The following is a 21555-nucleotide window of genomic DNA, read 5'->3' on the forward strand; positions in this document are numbered from 1 at the left end:
TGCAGTTCAGTAGTGTTAAATACATTCACATTGCTGTGCAACCAATCTCCAGAACTCTTTTCATCTTGCAAAACTGAAACTCTGTACCCATTAAACAACAGCTCCTCATTCCAGCCATCCTCAGGAAAACCTTTATTCTACACATTAACCTGTGCCAAGCTAAAGTGAGTCTGTATTTGGAATTAGCAGCCTGTATTCTCAATTTTGGTGAATGGCACCATAATCCATCACTCAACACCCCAGAAACCTGGAAGTCACCCTTGATTCCTCTGTCCCTTGCCCCTCAAGTTTAGTCATCCAACAAGCCTTGTTTATGAAGTCAATAGATGGCAACAATGGAAACATCTGGAATGTTCACTTTACAGGGTTAGTCCCATAGATGACTTTGTAACTTAGGTAAGTCATTTAGTTTCTCAGAGCCTTGTTTTCCTTATTTGTAACTAGAAAACATTGGATCAGATCATTATTCACAAATGGGTTTAATTGCTAGGACACCGGGAGGTATACTCCACAGGAAATACTTGGTAGTACTGACACTCTTAATCTGGTCACATAAATTAGGAAATATTTTCACTAGTAGGGTATATCATTAAATTACACAAAGGGGTAGCCAGTTACTTCAGTTGGTTAGAGCATGGTGCTGATAACACCAGGGTTCAGGATTTGATCCCTGTACCAGCAAGCTGCCAAGAAAAAAAAAAGGATATTACATACAATCAACATTTAAAAAGCAATTCTGAAATTACATGTCCATAAAAAAATAAGCCATGGAATTTAACAAGCTCAGCTCATTACAAAGTGTTCTATTTATATTTACTCTTTGGCAGACAAGCAAAAGCAGATATCAAAAGCTTAAGAAAGTTTGGAAAGAGATAGTTGACTAAACAATATCTTTTACGTTTTTTCCGCAAATTGAGAAAGTGTACTATGTTACATTTTTAGGACTACTTTTCCTCTGGAATTAAGTTTGAGAACTTGCTTTTCTGAAGTCCAGGGCCTTTAAATTATCTTCATCTCTGGAAAAGCACTGCCACCATGTGGCACATTCTGGTCATGTCATCCCACCTATTGCCTGTAGCCACTCTTTCCTAAAACCATGGGGGTCTGGGGTGTCACTTTAAGATTATTCAAAGAGGTATTTAAACTTTCCTTTGGTGGGCCGAAATAGCTGCACCTCCCAGCATCTGATTTCAAAAATAATTTCATACTGTAATTTCATATAGTTATAAAGCTTCTCTTAGAGAGATGCTGGCTTGAAGAACAGAAATATTTTTCTTGCTTAGCATAGTAGCTCTAACATTTAAAATGGCACAGGACCTGAAACATAGGCGATGCTTAATAATTATTGAAACAGTGGTTGAAATACTATGGCCTAAAAAGCAGAAACAAAAAATACCAGCACCTTTCCCCATGTATAACAGCACACAAATCATCAGCTATTCTGTGTGCAAAAGCTTCTTTACCATAAATTTGGGCAAACCAAAAGTACCTATAAAATATTCATCCAGTCATTCAACAAACTTTGAGCGGGTATATTAAGCCTATGCTAGACACGAAGAATATAAAGACAAATAAAATACAGTCTTCTTCTCAGAGAGCTTCCCACTGCCAATTGGAGACAGGCAAGCAAAAAAGCGTGTGAAATATGGAAGTTTGTACAAGTAGCTGTTGGGTACTTGAGGGAGGGGCAACTGAACGTGGCTGGGGTAAGTCTGGGGGAGATGACTCATGAACTGAATTTCAAAGATGAATTGGAGTTCTCCGGGCTGGCACTGGGAGGAGAAGGCATTCCAGGTATGTGTAGGGGCTTGATAAATCATGTTGTGTTTGGAACTGAAAGTAGGTCAATATGAATACAGCAGAGTGTTTGGTGGGGGTGGGGGGGGGCAGCCCGAAAGAAGGCTGAAATTTAAACAGGGAACAAAAGGTCTGGAATGCTATGCTTAGAGTTTAATTTTTAGACAGTGTGAACTGGGCAGCTGGAGAGTGGGGGGATGGAGGGGCTTGTTAAGAATCATGAGGGCTGGCTGGTTAGCAAAGTTGGTTGGAGCCTTATAACACCGAGGTCACAGATTCGGATCCCTCTACCAGCCAGCCGCCAAAAAAAAAAAAAAAAAAAGAAGAGGAGGAATGATATGGTCAGATACATGCTTGAGAAAGATTATACTAGCAGCATATGAAGCATGGATTGGAAGGGGATTAGACTGGAGGCAGGAAGACCAGTTGTCTAAGTGGAAGATTATGGGAACCTAAACTAGGTCAATGGTAGTAACAATGGAGACGAGGAGATGGATTGGAAAAAAAGAGGCAAAATTGACAGGGTTTGTTGATGATTAACCTTGAGGGGCGAGGGACAGTGGAGTCAATGTGACTCTAGTGACTCCCGCATTTTTAGACTGGTGAGTAATGGATTCTGATTCCGTTCACCAAAATACAGGTCACTAATTCCAAATATAAGCTCACTTTAGCTTGGCCCAAATTAATATGTAGAATAAAAGGTTTCCCCTTTCTAGCTCAATTTGGACAAAATGTACATTTGTCCAAATTGGAACTCTTTCTTTTAGCTTTTCTGGTGACTAAAGAGGTGGACCCCAGGCCCAGGCCCACCTCTCCTTTCCATTTCCAAATTGTTATCCTCACAGCACCCCAAACCTTAACTCAGCAGCTTTTTGCATTCCATTCACATATTTTCTCTTCATTTTCCCTTTCCTTCCTGGCTACCTATCAAGGAAAAATGTATAAGAGAAATTCTTCTCCCTGCCATGTTCAATTTTTTTCCTCAGGCTTTTTACTTCAGTTTTTACAAAAACCCAAGGGTTTTTGTGACCCAACCCTCCCCTAAAGCCCTATAGAAACTTCATGCCTTGGTGGTGCACGTAGTGTATATTTAGACATTTGCATCCCCAGCACTTGATCAATTATACTTCAGTCACATATGCCTCAGCCATTCTAGGGAGACTCTATTCATGTATGTACATTTGGGGGAAAAAATTCTACCATATAAGGACAAAGGCAATCTGGTCTTGTTCCTACTTTCTATTAACTTTTAGCACCTGCTTATGGATTAGTTAATGCCTAACCCCCTTCAGACATGCCAGATAATTCAACTGTACCTAGAAGAACAGAGTCTTATAGGAATATAGTAACTTCTCAAAACACAATGTAGTTGGAGTGGGGGAAGGAACACTTCCTGAGACAGGAGGTGGTACTAGACAGATAAAATAATATTGGGCCTACTATAGGCCCAAAGGATGGTTTTACCAGTGGTTTTCAACCAGGGGATTTATCATGGTTGTCATAGTGACCTAGACTCTATTGGCATTTAGTAGATGAGGCCAAGGTTGGTAAATGTCAGTAAGAAACATTGAAATAGGCAAAGAGGAAGGGGGATAGTATTTTAGGTAGGGAAAATAGAATGAGTAAAGGCATGGGGACAGGCAGGATGTTAAGATTTTAAGGGAATTGGTAGGTGATAATGATGAAAGGAAGGTAGGAAATAAGATGTAAAGGTTGTTGAATTAAATCTAACTCAATAAGCATCTACAGAGTGTCTATTTGGAGTCTCAATATCTGCTAAACACTTGGGATATATAGAAAGCACAAGACAAGTTACTTTCTTTGAGGATAAAATATACACACAAACAAATAAATTACAGAGTAGATTATGATGAGTGTTATGGGAAAGATATGAGATCTATGCTCTGGAAGTGGGATCATAGCAGATCTTGAATATGAAGCATAGAACTTTAGACTTGATGTAATACATGCAGTTACTCATTCACTTCGCAAACCATTATTGAGCATTGTGGTAGATTGTTAGAGTAGTCATGGCTCTCCGTGTCCTCTCCCTTTCTCAGTGTGATTTTGCTGCACCTCCCACCTAACTCTCCATCTGTTAAATCTGGGCTGTCCCTGTTACTTGCATTAATCAACAGAATGTAGTGAAAGTAACACTGTATAGCTTCTGAGGCTAAGTCTTAAGGAGATTTGCAGCTTTCACTTTTGTTATCTTGGAACGTTGCTGCCACTATCTAAGAAATCAAGTTATCCTGTTGGATGGGCCACATGGACAAGAATCAAGACACCTCAGCCAACAGCTAATTGACAGACGTGACCATCTTGGATCATCCACCTCCGCTGAGCCTCCAGATGACTGCAACCATATGAGTGATCAAAGGTAGGCCAGGAGAAGAATCAACCAACTTAAGCCCAGCCAAATTACAGAATTGTGAGCAAATGATTGTTTTTTTAAGCTACAACATTTTAGTATGGTTTGTTATGCAGCAATGATAATTAAAATGAGCTCCTATCATGAAACAGGTATAGAGGATACCATTTTGCACAGTTTCTACTCTTATGGAGACTGCATTCTTATAGCAGAAGGCAGACAATAAGAAAACAAATAAATATATGTCAGGTAGTGATAAATGCTGTGAAGAAAAAGGGACTAGAGGGTAACAGGTGTAGTTGGGGGCTAAGGGGAATTTAATTTAAGCTGCTCTTTTAGGAAAATAAATCCTTTGAAGAAAATATGGGAGTGTTCTAGAAAAGAGGTATTCATGCTTGATGACCCACTACTAACTATCAGCACTTTTTTCCACAATCCTAACCCAGATACTTTCAATTGCATTAAAATCCATTTATAGAGCCATGGAATGCCAATTCTGAAAGAAACTATAGAAATCAGCTTATCCTATCTCCTCACATAAACAAACTGAACCCCAGAGAAAGTATTATATTGTCTGTAATTCGCTTAAATATTATACATAATACAAAATATATAAACATATTTATATAATATGTATATATTCATATATAATATATGTATATATTAGACTACATTAATATATTAAAATATTTAAGTCTAGAACATTGGATATACATGTGTATTAATTAGTTTTAGTGTAAACCCTGGAGGCCATTAGTTAATATTTGAAGTACCCTAATAAGAAACACACTCTAGGAGTGGTTGATTAGTATCTGAAAAATTCCAAGCAATAATCTGCATTCCAGTTGCAGTTACTACAAGAACTTCAACTATCTTTATCTCCAATCAGCAGTAGAAGGCTACTAAATATGATTAGATGTTATTCATAGGTGAAATAGATGATGTCAAGATACATGATTCGGCTAGAAGAATTGTATTGGACAGGGACTTCTATCCTTGCATTACCAAGATATAAGAACCTAGTGAGCCCAGCCACACAGAGTGATGGCATGGACTAGCACCTCCTCAGTCCTTTTCTCCCTATTTAGTGGAGGAGACTGTCACCTGATTCTGACTAGAAAATTAGATGAATCCTGCTGTCAGAATATTGTCTTATTTACCTAAAGTAAACCTTTCATGCAAGGTGCTTGACAAAGTGCATAAAAGGACTGAGTGCTGGGACCTCACTGAGTTTGCGAGTTGTCTGACTAGTTTTGCCTGTTTGTTAATAAATATTTGAGCGTGTGGCAGATTTCAGTCTGAGACTTGCTTTCATTGTAACATACCACTTGGTGGTAGGGTTTGGGGGAGAAGCACGTGGCCCGCCTCTCACTGTTGGAGACTATTGATATCTGCCCTCCATCCCTGCAATAATGAAATAAACCTCAATAATTAATAAATATGTATTTATATAACATAATAAATGAACAAATTGTCTTGGGTCAGTTTGAAAGTGGAGATTATTTGCCTCAGGACACATAACAAATTGATTCTTACCACCATTAAGTGCAAGACTAAATCATTGGGACCCACATTGCCAAAGAAAATGCAACTGAGGTTGAGTAAAGGTGAACAATGCCATATTTTATGAAGTTGATCTTGCTGCAGTCTGGAAAATGGGTTGGGAAGGAAAATAATGTACACAGGAGTACCAGTGAGGAGATTATTGCTATAGCCCAGATGAGACAAGAGTCAGAGGGAAGCATGGAGCAATGGAACAAGCCCAGGCACTGGCATCAGAGATCCCCGGTAAGATGCTGGCCCTGCCACTTACCAGCCACGTAACTGCAGAAAACTCACTTCTCTTTTCTCAGATTCAATTTTCCCCAAAAAAGATAATGATTAAATGAGATGATATGTATTAAGGCCTCTAAGTCACTGATTAGCATGTAATAGGCTCTAAATAAACACTAATTCCTTTCACCACCATTAAACCATAAGATGGACTGATGGAATGGAGTCAGAATGACTAGTCAATCTAGGGTTTAACCCCTTACCTGGAAAGGTCTGCTCGGGTGCAGGGAAGAAACAGAGCACACCCGGGGTCCTAAGGCAGGAGCCGAGGGCAGCATCCCTAGGAGCGCACTGAAAACACTTCCGTGCAGGTGGCCTACTACAACTACCACCACAGCCACAGCTGCCACAGAAGTGGCAGGTGCCACAGGAGTAACCATAACTACCATGTAGGCAGCCTGCCAGACACTCAACTACATTGACACAAGGAGAGTCACTAGCAGAGACCAGAAAAAGAAGAGGACTCTCTCTCCTCAAAGCCCACTACAGAGTAACAGAAGAAGCAACTGCTCTAGGAGATGACCAGATATCAAAGTAGAGATACTAGAAATAAGAAAATCCAAGAAAATATGACACCACCAAAAGAATACACTAATTCTCAAATATCAGACCCTATAGAGCAGGAAATCCTTGAAATGACTGAAAAGGAATTCCAAGCAACAATCTTAAGAAAACTCACTGAGACAGGAGAAGACTCAGTTAGACAACACAATGAAACAAAGAAAAATAATCCAGGATATGAAGGAGGAAATTTACAAAGAGATTAATACCTTAAAAAAGAATGTAGCATTTTAATATAGGTGTTTTCAAGTATAAATTTTCCTCTAAGCACTGCCTGAGCCCTGCAGCCTCTAAATTTTAATATTTTGTGCTTTGATTTTTATCTCAAATTACTCTCTAGTTTCCCTGTGATATTTCTTTTTACTCATTGTTTATTTAGGAGAGTTGTTTGATTCACACATTTGTGAATTTTCTAAATGTCCTTCTGTTATAGTGGTCAGAGAATGTATTTTCTATGATCTTAGTCTTTTAAAATCTATTAAGACTTGTTTTGTGGCCGAAAATAAAAAATACGTAATTAAAAAAAACAAAACAAAACAGGGCCAGCCTGTGGCTCACTTGGGAGAGTGTGGTGCTGACAGCACCAAGTCAAGGGTTGAGATCCCCTTACTGGTCATCTTTTAAAAAACACAAACAAAAAAAACCCCACTTGCCTGTCACCCAATACTAGAAACAACATTTGGATTGTGATTTGCTAGAATTCTCTGACTCTAGTATGACAAGATCATTTCAAATCAACAAAGGTTTGCTAAGCAGAGCACTTAGTTACATTCAAAGTACAGAAATGATAAAGAAATAAAGAAGATGCTGTCTGCCTTCAAGGAGCTTCCAGTCTTACTATTCTTTTTGTCTTTACTAATGCTTTTGCCCCATCTGAGTTACCACTAGCTTTCCAAATGCTATGACATCGGATTTGACTATAATTTTTAAGAAGGAGCCCATACATCAGGCACTAGGCTAGGTCCTTCACATACATTATTTAACCAACACAAGAAACCTACAAGATAGGTACTATTATTATTTCCATTTGTATAGCTGGAAGTTGAGACCCAGAGAAAGAAAAGGGTTTATTATTCAGAATCACATAGCTAATTAGTAGCTTATGAAGGATTCGAAGCTAGTCTCTCTGACTCCAAGTCCAATGTTCTTTTCACTGCTCCAGGATGCTTCCTTAATGTATTTACAGATGCATGACCCTGTTATCTTACTAAAAGACTGATATCAACTCTGTTAGAAATGCCAAGTTTTAGGAGGGTGTTAGATATAGGAGTTCCCAATACATGGATATGTATTTGATCAATAGGCCCCAATACTACCAGTAATACTCAGAAAATCACCAAATGTAATGCTTGACACAGCAATGTTCTAATTTTTCCTTCTAAGGGAAGCAAATGAGACTTAGACATCATGACCGCTAATTAAGGTATGGCTATTACAGCCCGTCTTGCCATTTCATAGAAGATATCTTTATGTCTGTATTGAGAGAAAAGGACAAACAAATGCGAATATCTTTCTTAAAGCTCTTTTATTTAGAAATTCTTCCTGCTTGAGTTGATACGACAAGCAAACAGAAAGGACATTGTTGGGTGGGAGGGAGGAGAGGGAAGAGGGAGGGAGGTTTTGGTAATGGGCCACAATAATCAACCACATTGTATATCGACAAAATAAAATTTTTTAAAAAAATTAAAGAAAGAAAGAAATTCTTCCTGCTTGGTTTTTTTTTTTTTTTTTTTTTTTTTTTTGGTTTTTTGTTTGTTTGTTTTGTTTCCAGTATGAAAAAATCTTGTTTTATTGGGTGCTTGGTTAATTTACATTTAATGCAATTATTAACGTGCTTGGGTTTCAGTCTACCATCTCATATTTGTTCTTTGTCTTATTTGTTTCTCGTTTCCTTCCTTCTTTTAAGTGGACTTAATATTCTGTATATTTCCTCTACAGACTTTTAGCTATATTTCTTATAATACGCATTTTTAACTTGATACAGTCTACCTCCGAATAATACTGTACTCTTTCATGAATTACATAAAAAATCTTACAATAATATGATTTCATTTATCTACCTCCTGCCCTTTTAATCCTTGTTATATATTTATGTTATAAATCCCACAATACATTATTACACACATATATACATATATAAATATGTAAAATATATTTATTTATTTATATCATTTTTGAAAAGGTCTTTTATATTTATACAGATATTTATCATTTCTGGTGCTCTTCATTTCTTTTTGCAGATCTAGACTTTCACCTGGTATCATTTCCCATCAATTTCTAGAACTTCTTTTTTTTAAAAAGATGACCGGTAAGGGGATCTTAACCCTTGACTTGGTGTTGTCAGCACCACACTCACCCAGTGAGCTAACCGTCCATCCCTATACAGGGATCCGAACCCATGGCCTTGGTGTTATCAGCACCACACTCTCCCAAGTGAGCATGGGCCAGCCCCAGTTTCTAGAACTTCTTTTGGCATTTTTAGTAACTCAGGTCTCCCTGAAACAAATTATCTCAGTTTTTGTCTACCTGCAAATGTTTTTATTTAGTCTTCATTTCTGAAGGATATTTTTGTTTTTTTCTTCTAGCACTTTGAAGATGTCATCCATTGTCTTCTGGTTTCCATTTCTGATAAGTCATCCATCCTTTGTATTATTGCTCTCTCATATGTAATATATCTCTTTTCTCTGGCTACTTTTATTTATTTTTGAGGGGGTGACTGGCCAGTACAGGGATCTGGACTCTTGACCTTGGTGTTATAATATCATGCTCTAACAAACTGAGCTAACCAGTCAGCGCTCTGGCTACTTTTAGAATGTTATTTTTATCTTTGGTTTTCTGTAGTTTGACTATGATATCTCTAGGTGTGGTTTTATATATTTTTATCCTGCTTAGACTTTGCTAAGCTTCTTATATCTGTATATACTACCTTTCATCTATTTTAGAAAAATCTCAGCTATTATCTCTCCAAATAATTGTTTTGCTGATTTTTCTTTCCCCTCTCCATCTGGGACTTCAATTACACATATTAGTACATTGTTTAATATTATCTCAGTTCTTGGACACTGTTTCATATTTTCACTCTTTTTTTCTTTGTACTTTAGTGTGAATAATTTATACTGACCTGTCTTCAAGCATACTGATTCTTCCCTCTGCTGTGTTCAGTCTGCTAAGCCCACTGAAATACATTCTTCATTTCTTATATCTTATTTTTCATTCCTAGCACTTCCATTTGTTTCTCTTTTATAGTTTCTACCTCTTTGTTGAAATTCCCCATCTGTTCATGCATTTTATCCACCTTTTTCACCAGAACCTTTACATATTTATCAGAGCTATTTCAAAGTCCTTGTCTGATCATTTAAAATCTGAGCTCTCACTTCATCTGCTTCTAGTACTGTTTCTTCTCTCAACCATAAGTCTTTTTCTTTCTTTCTTTCTTTTTTTTTTTTTTTTTTCTTCTTGGTTCCTTGCATGTCTCATAATTTTTATTATATGCAGATATTTGTGAGGTCATGAGTGTGGGGGAAATTAGTCAATCTAATTGAGCTGGGTCTGAGCTTTGTTGAAGCCTTAATTAGATTCAGTTCACTACTGGTTTTAAATGTTTTAAGGGTGGATCAGGACTTTCATTTCAGCAGGGCTTGGACGCTGAGCACTAGTAATACTCTAGTAAACTCTATGTTTTAAAACAGATTGCCAGCTTTCTGAACTGTTGAAAATCTCTTTCTACTTTACAGCTTAGCTGATAGAGTTAATGATCACCTGAGATTTAGTCTCACCCTTGATTTTTTGTGCTTCAGGATATCTCTCCCCACCTTGCTGCCCTACCTCTAGCTGTTACAAGGTGGGTTTGTTACTACCCTTAGTTAAGGCCTGCAATGCGCCTGCTCATTTTTTTTTTTTTTTAATGGATGCATCCATAAATAGATTAAGAAAAGACTTTTTCCTTCACATCCCAAATAAGAAAAAAGGAAATCGTAATTGAATTTCACTATGAACCCTCAAACTCCACCCAGGGAAACATAATGAAAATGTGAATGACCCTTCCTTCTTGTTGGTACTGCCACCCAGACCAAGTGCTCAAGTGCTCAGACATTTTGCTGAAAGGCTGCAGTCATCCGTTTCATCACTGACTCCAACTAAGGAGAAGCAATATCACCTCTAGGGTCCAGGACTATTCAGATGGTTGAAAAATCCCATTTTAAAAGAGATAGCTAAGATCAGTGAGGGTACTATCAAGATATGGTTTAGGTGGTAAATATAGGGAATAAACAGTATAGAAAAGGCACTTATTGGTTTCTGAGAATTGGTATCCTAAAATTTTCAACTGATGAATTAAAAGAAACAAAATACAATCTAGCCCTAAGAAGAGAGGCAACATAGCTTAGTGGTTAAACATATGGGTTCTGGAGTTAGAACGCCAGGATTCAATTTCCTTTACCTTAGGCTTATATTTAACTCCTTTGTGCTTTGTTTTTTTTTGTTGGTTTTTTGGGTTTTTTAGCAGTAAATTGGAGATAATGGTAGTACCTATCTCACAGGGTTGCTGAAGATTATATAGTTAATATATAATTATTTATTGTATAAGTTAATATATAAGCATTATGAAAATGTTTTCAATTAGTTTTAGCACCAATTTTGGCAGATCCAGAAACACCAGAATGTGTGGACAATAACATAAATTAAATTTTGTGGCCTAAATCACTCCCATCCACTCCACACAAATGTTTGGAGCCCAGAGTTTCCAAATAGTTTCCCCATATAACTTGGAGATTCCTTTTCATAACTACCATCATGTTAAGGACATACTACAGTTGTACAAGTATTCCTACTGTGTGGATCTCATGGACTCAAAGGGCTTGGCAGCAGGGAGGAGTCAACCTTAGTTGGCTCCTTGGGAAGTAGGAGATGCCTCCACAGTTGGGCAGCTGGAAATACTTTTGGCCCAGTTCCAGCCTCTGGGAAAAAGAAAACAACAAATACTCTGGAACTCCAGAGGCACCAAGAACCCCGAGGAATGTAACTTCTATAGGGAAGAACTTACATCTCTCCTGAAATTCTGGTCCCAGAACCTATAAAATTGCTATACATTTGATGGTCTCAAAATACAGTTGTTAAGGAGAAAAAATGGTGGTTTGAACACATATGGTTATCTTCTTTCCTTCCTGGAGCCCCACAAATAGGACAGCAAATGAATAAAACCAGAATAAACCCACAAGGATAAAGAAAGTGGCAGAGGAGACATCAGAGGATGAGAAGATGGAAAGCTAAGTGAAAAAACTAGCAGTACTGAGAAAACCGTACACTAAGCATCTGCAGAGGTGGTGCTAATGAGAGAAAAGCCATTTCCTGCCACAGAACTCCAACTAAGTGCAAGTACTAGAAGACCCAGGAACCCAGGAAGAAAGATGGAGGGAGAAGAAAGGGCCGAAGACAAGAGGATTGACTGAAAATCTCTGTAAGGATCAGTCAGCCGTCAGGGTCCCTCTACAATCCAGCATCTGTCAGATGACTGCTCTTCCCTGGCAGTAGACCGGAGGTTTAGTCTATGAAACAACTGAACCAAAGAGGTGTCTTATGAGAAAAAGGGAGATTCCTTGGAAGTCTCTGTACTGAAAGATGAGACCACACACATCTCTGCTCACTCCCACCCCATCCCCCACAGTCTCCTTATGCTGGTGGCTGGGCTATTCCCTCCCTAGGCATGAAAATAGGGAAATTTTTTTTTTCTGGTGAAACTGAACAGCCCCAGAGAAATGACCTAAAGTTGGAGCTTCTATTATGAAAAGCCATCATCTGACAAACCCTCTAAATGGATACAGAATTCAAATCCATCTTTTAATACCTGCCTCTTCGATGTGAATGGACAAAAAAGGATCACCATATATTTGAGGAAAGCCTCCAAAATAAACAAGGGAGACTAAAACAAACAAAAAGAAAAAGGGACTAATCTAATGCTTGCCTCCTTTTGTTTCTCAGATTTCACACGCTCTTCTATCCCTCCTACCTCACTGGCTACTCCTGCTCCATCTCCTTTGCTGGATCTTCCTCATTTCCTTGACCTAAATGCTACCATGCCCAGGACTCAATACAATGATCTCTTATCTTCATCTGTACTCACTCCTTTAGTGATCTCTCAGCCTCATGGCTTTAAATATTATCTAGAAGCTGTTGACTCCCAGATGTATATTTTTAGACCAATCTTTCCCCTGACTCCAGACTGTATATTTCTATGCCTACTCAACCTCTCTACTTGGTGACCTAACAGGTACCTCAAAAGGAATGTGTTCAAGATGTACTACTGATCTTCCCCCCAAGAATCTGTACCCGCCAGTCTCCCTCATCTTAATAAATGTCAACTTATTAATAAATAAATATTAATCAATGTCTTTTCAGTTGCTCAAACCAGAAACTTTGCATATTTGTTTGAGTTTCCCTAAAAGCAGACCCTGAGATAAGGATTCAAGCACAAGAATTTTATTTTAGAGATGTGGGGACCACTATTAGGAGAGTGGGGAAGTGATATATGGAAGAGAAGGCAACCAATTGGGGTGTGTCATTAAGCCAGTTATTAAGAATCTACTGATTAAGTGAATCTTAATCCTGCAGTGAAACTCTGGGAAACAGTGTAGAACACATGCCTCAGAATTATCCCACTTGAGGAATTGGTTAAGGGACACGAAAATCAACTGCACTGCATATCAATAAATTAAAATAAATAAATAGAATTATCCCACCTGAGAGAGAAGGCAACTGGGGTATATTTATTTTTACTTTTTAATTTATATTTTAAAATATTTGGTGGCTGGCTAGTACAGGGATCAAACCCTAGTCCTTGATGTTATCAGCATCACACTCTAACCAAATGAGCTAAAAGGGCCAGCCCTGGGGTATTTATACACCAACTCCTGGGAATCACTGGTTGAATGCTTCCTGTAGGCAAGGTTAATTTCTCAGCACTTCCAGTCTAAGGTGGGAACTGTTAGAGTAGCTTTCCTTTCGCACTTCTGGGAAAGTCCTCAGGCACAGAGATGCAGATACTTGGGGCACTGACAGCGCTGAAATTTTGAAAATATCCTTAATGCCTCTCCTTTTCTCATACACCATATTTAGTCCATCAGCAAATTCTGTCGGCTCCATCTTCAAAACATAGGCGGGATCTGTAGCTACCACCTTCACTCAGGCCACCATTGACATTCACCTGAATCGCTGCGGTAGCCTGCCTCTGGTCTCCCTGCTTTCACCCTTGCTTCTTGCATTGGTTTCCTACAGCTGCTGTAACAAAGTCCCAAAGCTGGGTGGCTTAAAACAACAGAAATGTATTGTCTCACAGCTCTGGGGGCTAGAAGTCTGAAATGAAGATGTTGGTGGGGCCATGCTCCCTCTGAAACTTGTAGAGAAATCCTTCCTTGCTCCTCCCTGCTTCTGGTGGTTTGCTGGCAATCTTTGGCATTCCTTGGCTTGTAGATGCATCACTCCAATCCTCTGTCTTTACATGGTGTTCTCCCTGTGTCTCTTCACATAGTCTTCCTTCCGTGCATGTCTGTGTCTGTGTCCAAATTTCCCCTTTTCATAAGGACATCAGTTGTATTAGATTAGGGCCCATCCTAATGACCTCATCTTAACTTGAGCACATTTGCAAAGACCCCATTTCCAAATAAAGTCATACTCTGAGGTACTGGGGGTTAGGACTTCAACATATCTTTTTTGAAGGACACAGTTCAACCCATGACAATTCCACTCCCCTATAGTCTATTGTGATCCTTTTAAAGCCCTACTGTTACCAAACTCAGGTCTAGCTGCCTGCCCCCTTTAGAAGAAAGAAAAAAAGAACTCAGAAGTCAGATGGTTGGTGTTAGAAAAGCAGATGTATTCAGCTGAAGGAGATGGTAGGCTAACCCATCTCAAAGACTTAGATTGACTGAGGGGTTTTTAAAGAGGGGCTTGAGGGAATGGAATGTGGGAAAATGAAAAGCAGGAGGGAAGTGCACGCGAGCAGCAAGGGCTTCATGCAAGGTCTCTGGTGCAAGGTCTCGCCAAGACTTCAACTGGTTTCTGCTCCCATCCTTATCTCAGAGTCTGGGTAGTATGTACAAGTCTGCAGCTTCAGGCTGGCTGGAAAATAACTTTACTTTCATGTAAATAATCTCATCTTGCCCCATAACCGAGGACCAAAATATCAAATAACCAGGGGAAAAGAGGGAACTTAGAGAAATGCATGCCAAGAAAAAGAAAACTGTGTCTTTTTTTTTTTTAAAGATGACCGGTAAGGGGACCTTAACCCTTGGCTTGGTGTTGTCAGCACCACGCTCAGCCAGTGAGCGAACCTGCCATCCCTATATAGGATCCGAACCCGTGGCCTTGGTGTGATCAGCACCGCATTCTCCCGAGTGAGCCACGGGCGGGCCCCTGAAAACTGTGTCTTTTTAAAATTTGCCTACAGCCCATGCAGTTTTAGGTCCTCACACGGCTTCAGTCCTGCTCACTTCAACACTAGTAAAGTTATGTTACTCCTGCTCAAAACCCTCTAGCGATCTCCCAACTAATTCAGAGTAAAAATCCTAGTTCCTAAAATGGTCTACAAGGCCCTAATTATCGGCATGTCCATTACCTCCTCTCTAACTTTATCTCTCATCATTCTCCTTGTTCAATCAATTTCAGTCCACCATCCTTACTGTTCCCCTTAGTCCTGTGGTGAACCACAGTGAAAGTCTGTGTACTAAGTAAGTGGTGATACTTTCAGCCCCCTTCCCTCACTCAGTTCTGGGAATGCTAGCAGCCAAGTTTATATCTCCCAGTTCGGTGGTTGGAGGATCTTCCATAGGGAAACTAAGCCAAGACAAAACCCTACAAATCCAGATAACTGGGGGTCCTCCAGTGAAAGGATCCAGGTTGTCTTATGAGTTAAGTCCACCAGAAAATAAGCCATGCCTGTATACACAAAAATTCCAGTCAACTTTTTATGCCTAACTCCAAAATTTGAATGCACAATCAAGGGTCAGCAGACATTTAAGGAAGGCATCCAAAAAGAAAAATATCCAAAAAAGAAAAAACCCCTAAAAGGAAATCAGAGGAAAAGAATCAGTGCAGGAGGCAGAAAAAACTTCAAAAACTATGGTTGAGATCTTCACAAGTAAAAGAAAATATTATATGCTTAAAATAAGTACACAAAACTATAAAAGATATCTTGGAAGTGAAAGAATGTACTGGCTGACATTTTAAAAATTCAGTAGAGGTGTTGGAAGATATAGTTGAAGAAATTTTCCAGAGAGTAAAACAAAAAGATATAGAAAAGATAAGAAAATGAAGATCTGTCTAGCAAGTTTAATAATCAATTTATGGGAGATCCAGAAAGAGGAAAAAGGGAACACAGGAAAAGAGATTATACAAGAAATAATACAAGAAAAATTCCAAAACTTAAAAACAGAATTTTTAGAATAAAAGGGTTCACTAAGGGCATCCTGACTAAAAAACAAAAAACCCCACAGTCAGGTATGTTATTGTGAAATTCCAGAACACCAGGAATAAAGTTATAATTCTATTAAAAGTCCTAGAGAAGGATTAAGAATCAGAATGGGATTAGTTTTCTCAGCAACAACACTGGGAAACAATGGAGCCTTCAATGTTCTGAAGGAAAATTATGTCTAACCAGAATTCTATGTGCAATCGACTATCAGTCAAGTGTGAGAATGGAATAAAGACATTTCCAGAATGCAAAGTATCAAAAGAAATTACCTCCCCTTCACCCTTCTTAGGTAGCTCCTGAAGGGTATGTTCCACATAAATAAGGTACTAATCCTAGAAAGAAGAAATGTGGGATTTAATAAATACAAGTCCAATATAGGAGAGGGCAAAGAAGAGTTCCAGAAAAACCACTGTGTGGCAGGCATAGGCAACAAGTCCAGACTGAGACAGGAAGATAGAGACCTCCAAGGAAGGTGCCTCCTAGAAAAAAACTGAATTGACCATTTATCCAATGTGTTTGACCAAGAGGAAATAGTATTAAGAGGTATTTTAAACATTGTTAGTGTTCAGTTAGCTCAGTAAAACTTCAGCCTTGTAACCCCAAGGTCAAGGGTTTGGATCCTGGTACTGGCCAGTCCAAAAAATAAAATAAACATTGTGAGTGTACTAAATGCCACTGAATTGTTCACATTAGCATGCCTAATTTTTATATTATATAAATTTCACCTCAATAAATTATTTTTTAAAGAGGTATTTTATAATTGTGTTGAACAGTTAAGAGGAATAAGAAATCACATTGAAAGCTGTGCAAATAAAAAGCAAGGCAATTATTAACTCTGAGAAGAACAAAAAGTTAAACAAGAAAGGAAGTATAGTCATGGTTGGTAATTAGACTAACGTAGTAAAATATAAGGCAAAAATTTAACAAAAAATGTGACATAACTGTAATGAGAGAACAGAAGAAGGAAAGAGGATCGGTAACAGTGTTAAAAATCCACACCTTCCACAATAGTCAGTAGATAGTGTTAGTGATTAATTAAATACTATTATTAGCACCTTACTTCAAAATATGGCAGTAAATATCCAAAGAAACATTTAAAAGAATTGAAAATGGTTGCCTTTGGGGAGCAATGCTCTGGGATGTAGATGTATGGATCATTTAAACAATGTGTATGTACTACACCAAACCAGCCAGCTGCAAAAAAAAAAAAAAAAAAAAAAAAAAAAACCATCAAAAACAAACAAAAAAACCCCAACAATGTGCATGTGCTAGTTTGATAAAATTGCTGTTCTAATTTTAAATGAGAAATTGTGAAGGTTGTTTCTCTTTATTTTCTAAAGTATATATAATTAATTCTCTTACTTCTTATTACTCTTTAGTTTTATGCAAATACTATATGAATACTTACCTTTCTTTTACACATTCTATGACAACAGAAGTATATAGAATAAAATGTATAGTCCCCTTTAGCTGCCTCCCACTTCCGTCATCAGAGGTAACCACTATTAATATTTTATATGTATAGTCCCTGACCTTCTTATATGCATTTATAGTTGTGCACATACAAGTATATACCATATTTTATATGACTGAGATCATATTATACAATATTCTACATCTAGATTTTTCACCCTAACAATTTATTTTAGAGATCCTCCCATGTCAGTACATATAGTACATCTCATACATTTTATTAGTTTTTAGTTTTTTTAATTTTTTAAGTTTTTTTTTTTTTTTTGGCATCTGGCAAGTATAGGGATTGAACCCTGCACCTTGGTGTCATCAGCACCAAGCTCTAACCAACTGAGTTAACAACCAACTGAGCTAACTGGCCAGCCCTACATTTTAATTGTTACATATTTCTCCATTATATAAATGTAACAATTTTTAAACCATTCCCTTTAATAAGTGTTTAGGTTTTTTGTTTGTTTTTTAACCACCAATGCTATAATGAACAAACCTTCTTGTATCTTGTTATGTGTGTGTGCACATAACAGAAAAATTCAAGTTTCTCTAGAACAGAGACACAGAATGGAATTAAGGATTTGAGGGAAAGCATAATTAAATTTTTGATAGACCCTGACAAAATATCTTTCAAAAATGTTGTCCCAATTTACAATCTCACCGGTACCACTTAAGAGTATTAATTTCCCTCACCTTTACAAATTAGATATAATCAATTCTTTAAAATATTTTTTAAACTATGGATTTTTAAAAATCTCATTTTTCTTCTTTGCATTTCTGATTGCTAATGATTGCACATCTTTTCCTGTTAGCATTGTATTTCTTCTGTGAATTGCCTATTTTTCTACTGGCTTGTTAATCTTTTACTTAGGATTTTGGGGCTCTTTATAGTTAATATTATGGTGGTTTTTGTGAGAAGTTTTAATTTTTCATGTAATTAAATCTATCAGTTTTTTCTTTATGGTTTCTGAATTTTAAGTCTTAAGACCTTTTCTCTCCTCGCTTCCACAATTTGGAACAATTCTATATTTTCCATTATTTTGTTTTTTGAGTTTATCTATTTTAATCAAACTGGAATTTAGTTTTGTGTATGATATGAAGAATGGTTGGAACATATTATTTTTCCAAAATCGATAGCCAGTTTTTCCAACAACATTTGCTATAGCCATTCCTTTCCCCTCTAATTTGAAATACCATCTTTATCATGCAATAAATTACAATAGACAGATAGATCGATAGGTAGACAGATAATCTGGTTTGGGGCCCTCTATTCTGTTTTTTATTTCTTTTTATGTTCATCTATTCTTGGGTCAAAAATATTCTATTTGAGTAATTATGGTTTGATAGCACATTTTGATATCTGATAGGGTAAGTCCTTCCTCCCGTTTGGTCAACATTTTTGGCTATTCTCACATTTTTTTGTCAACTTGCCAAATTTCATTTCTTTTTTCTTTCTTTTTTTTTTTTGTCTTTTTCGTGACCGGCACTCAGCCAGTGAGTGCACCGGCCATTCCTATATAGGATCCGAACCCGCGGCGGGAGCGTTGCTGCGCTCCCAGCGCCGCACTCTCCCAAGTGCTCCACGGGCTCGGCTCCCAAATTTCCTTTCTAAAAATATAAAAACTTAAGGAGAAGTGACATCTTTAAAATAAAATAAGTATTTTCTATGTGTGTATCTTTATTCAATTTTCTTCTATCTCTTAGAATAAAACCTCAAGATTTTATTCATATAGGACTTTCACATTTCTTGGTAAGTTTATTTCTTGATTATTTTCACATAAATTTTGCAGCAATTGTGAACTGATTCTCTTCCATGAGAAGAGATGAATAAGTTATTGTTGGTCTATAGTAAAGCTATTGATTTTTACATGGCAATTTTATATAACCATTTCATTAACTCTCTTTTCATTCTAATAATTTTTCAATTGGTTTGCTTGGATTTTCTAAGGAACATCTTTCACCTTCAAATAATGCCTGTATTGTCTCTTTTCCCCCAAAATTTATACCTCATCTCTTTCTCTTGTCTGTAGTCAATACAATGTTGACTAGTAGAGATGAAAATTGGCATGACTGTCTTATTCTTTTTTTTTTTTTTTTTTTTAAAGATGACCGGTAAGGGGATCTTAACCCTTGACTTGGTGTTGTCAGCACCATGCTCACTCAGTGAGCTAACCGGCCATCCCTACATGGGATCCGAACCCGGGGCCTTGGTGTTATCAGCACCGCACTCTCCCGAGTGAGCCACGGGCTGGCCCAACTGTCTTATTCTTTAGGTGGGGCTTACAGTTTGCCATTTTTAAAATAATAAAAATGGTGGATTGACCCATAAGTATGAGAAACATGCATGTATTATCTAACCAAGTTATTTGCTTAGAGATGCTTCGTTAGGCAGATGGCAAGACATCATGGGAGAGATATTTTTGTCCCACAGAAATTTCCTGGCTAGGGGACCAAGATGTTAACAGTTTATATGAGGCGAGTTTCATGGAGACTAAGGAACTGCTCAAGTACTTTTTTAGTTGCCCTTTACATCCTTTTCTTGCATGGGTAGGACAGCTTATGTATAGTACAGTAACATGTTCAAACTAACAGGATGTATCTGTATTTACTGTAAAATATTTAATTTAATAGAATACATTTGTATATAATATTTACATACTTATTTAACTCTGAATTATTGCCTTTGTTCTTGGTATGGGCATTCCCTTTTGGGGAACCTCCACTACAAGTATAATATTTGCCTTTTGTTCCTGATGGAAACTTTTTATCAAGTCATGGAAAGATAGTAATAATAATAATAGTAACAAAATTATTACAGTGTTTACTTTTTGCTGTTACTATTGAAAGTAAAATCATTTAATTACATTTAATTACTTACTTAGGCAGTGTCTTTCTATTCCTAGCTTACCAATAGTTGGGGGTGTGTGTGTGTGTGTGTGTGTGTGTTTATAGGAATGAACAGTAGTTAAATTAAAAAGTGGGATTTTACTGAATGCTTTTTTAGCATCTACTGGGATAATTGTATGATTTTTCTGTATGACTTTTCTCCTTTATTCTGCTGCTGTAGGAAATGATATGAACAGATCTCCTAGTGTTGAATCAGAACTTCGTGAACTGTTAGAGTGCGATGTTATAACACCAAGGTCAAGGGTTCAGATCCCCGTACCACCCAGATGCAAAACAAACAAACAAAAAACCTCATGGAGCCCTCTAATCCATCAACACTATCACTTTTCACTAATTATCCCACCCTGCTCCATGTTCTCACATTTTTATTTCCCAGTCTAGATTCTATGATACATCACTATAATCACCATCTTGTAAATATATTTTTTAATTTAAAAAAAAGTTTTGGAGGCTGGCTGGTACAGATATCAAACCCCAGACCTTGGTGTTACCAACACCATGCCCTTACCAACTGAGCTACCTAGCCAGCTCCCCTGTAAATATTTTTAATTCTCTTGTCATCTTCTCTTCCTTATACTCACTGACAAGACTCCAAACTCCCTAAACCCAATTAACTGAGTAGTCCATGTCTGCACCTTAGCAGTTGAACATGGCTGGAGAAAAATCACACAATCATGCTGTCTCAACTGAAATTTATGTTTACAAGCCTTAAATGTGCATGCAATATTGCCCAGCAACCCTGTTATACTCCCCAGTATTTTTTTCCCACTCTCCAATGTGACCTTTTCTTCTCCCTTCAATCCTCCAACACACTCACCCCTTCCGTTCATTCTCATATGACCTCACTTATAATTCATTGAGAAAATACAAGCAATGATGTGGCTATGCCCTCACCTTCTTCAGCCTAGTCTGTGAACATTTCTGATTGCTTCAGGAACCATATACTCTATTTTTTTCCCTGCTCTGTATCACATTGCTTTGGTATCATGGGAATTTCTGTTCCTTTTACTCCTCTTCTGTCTCGTGCTCCTCCTCAGCATCTTCCTCTACCTTTTCCATCTCCTCCTGTTCCACTTCTTTGTTATTGCTTTCCTTTGCCTCCTTCTCTGTACAACCTTTAGGTCAAATTTTCACTCATTTATACTTGCAGGAAGGAGGT

The sequence above is a fragment of the Cynocephalus volans genome, chromosome 8 (assembly GCF_027409185.1).
Source record: "Cynocephalus volans isolate mCynVol1 chromosome 8, mCynVol1.pri, whole genome shotgun sequence".
NCBI lineage: Eukaryota > Metazoa > Chordata > Mammalia > Dermoptera > Cynocephalidae > Cynocephalus > Cynocephalus volans.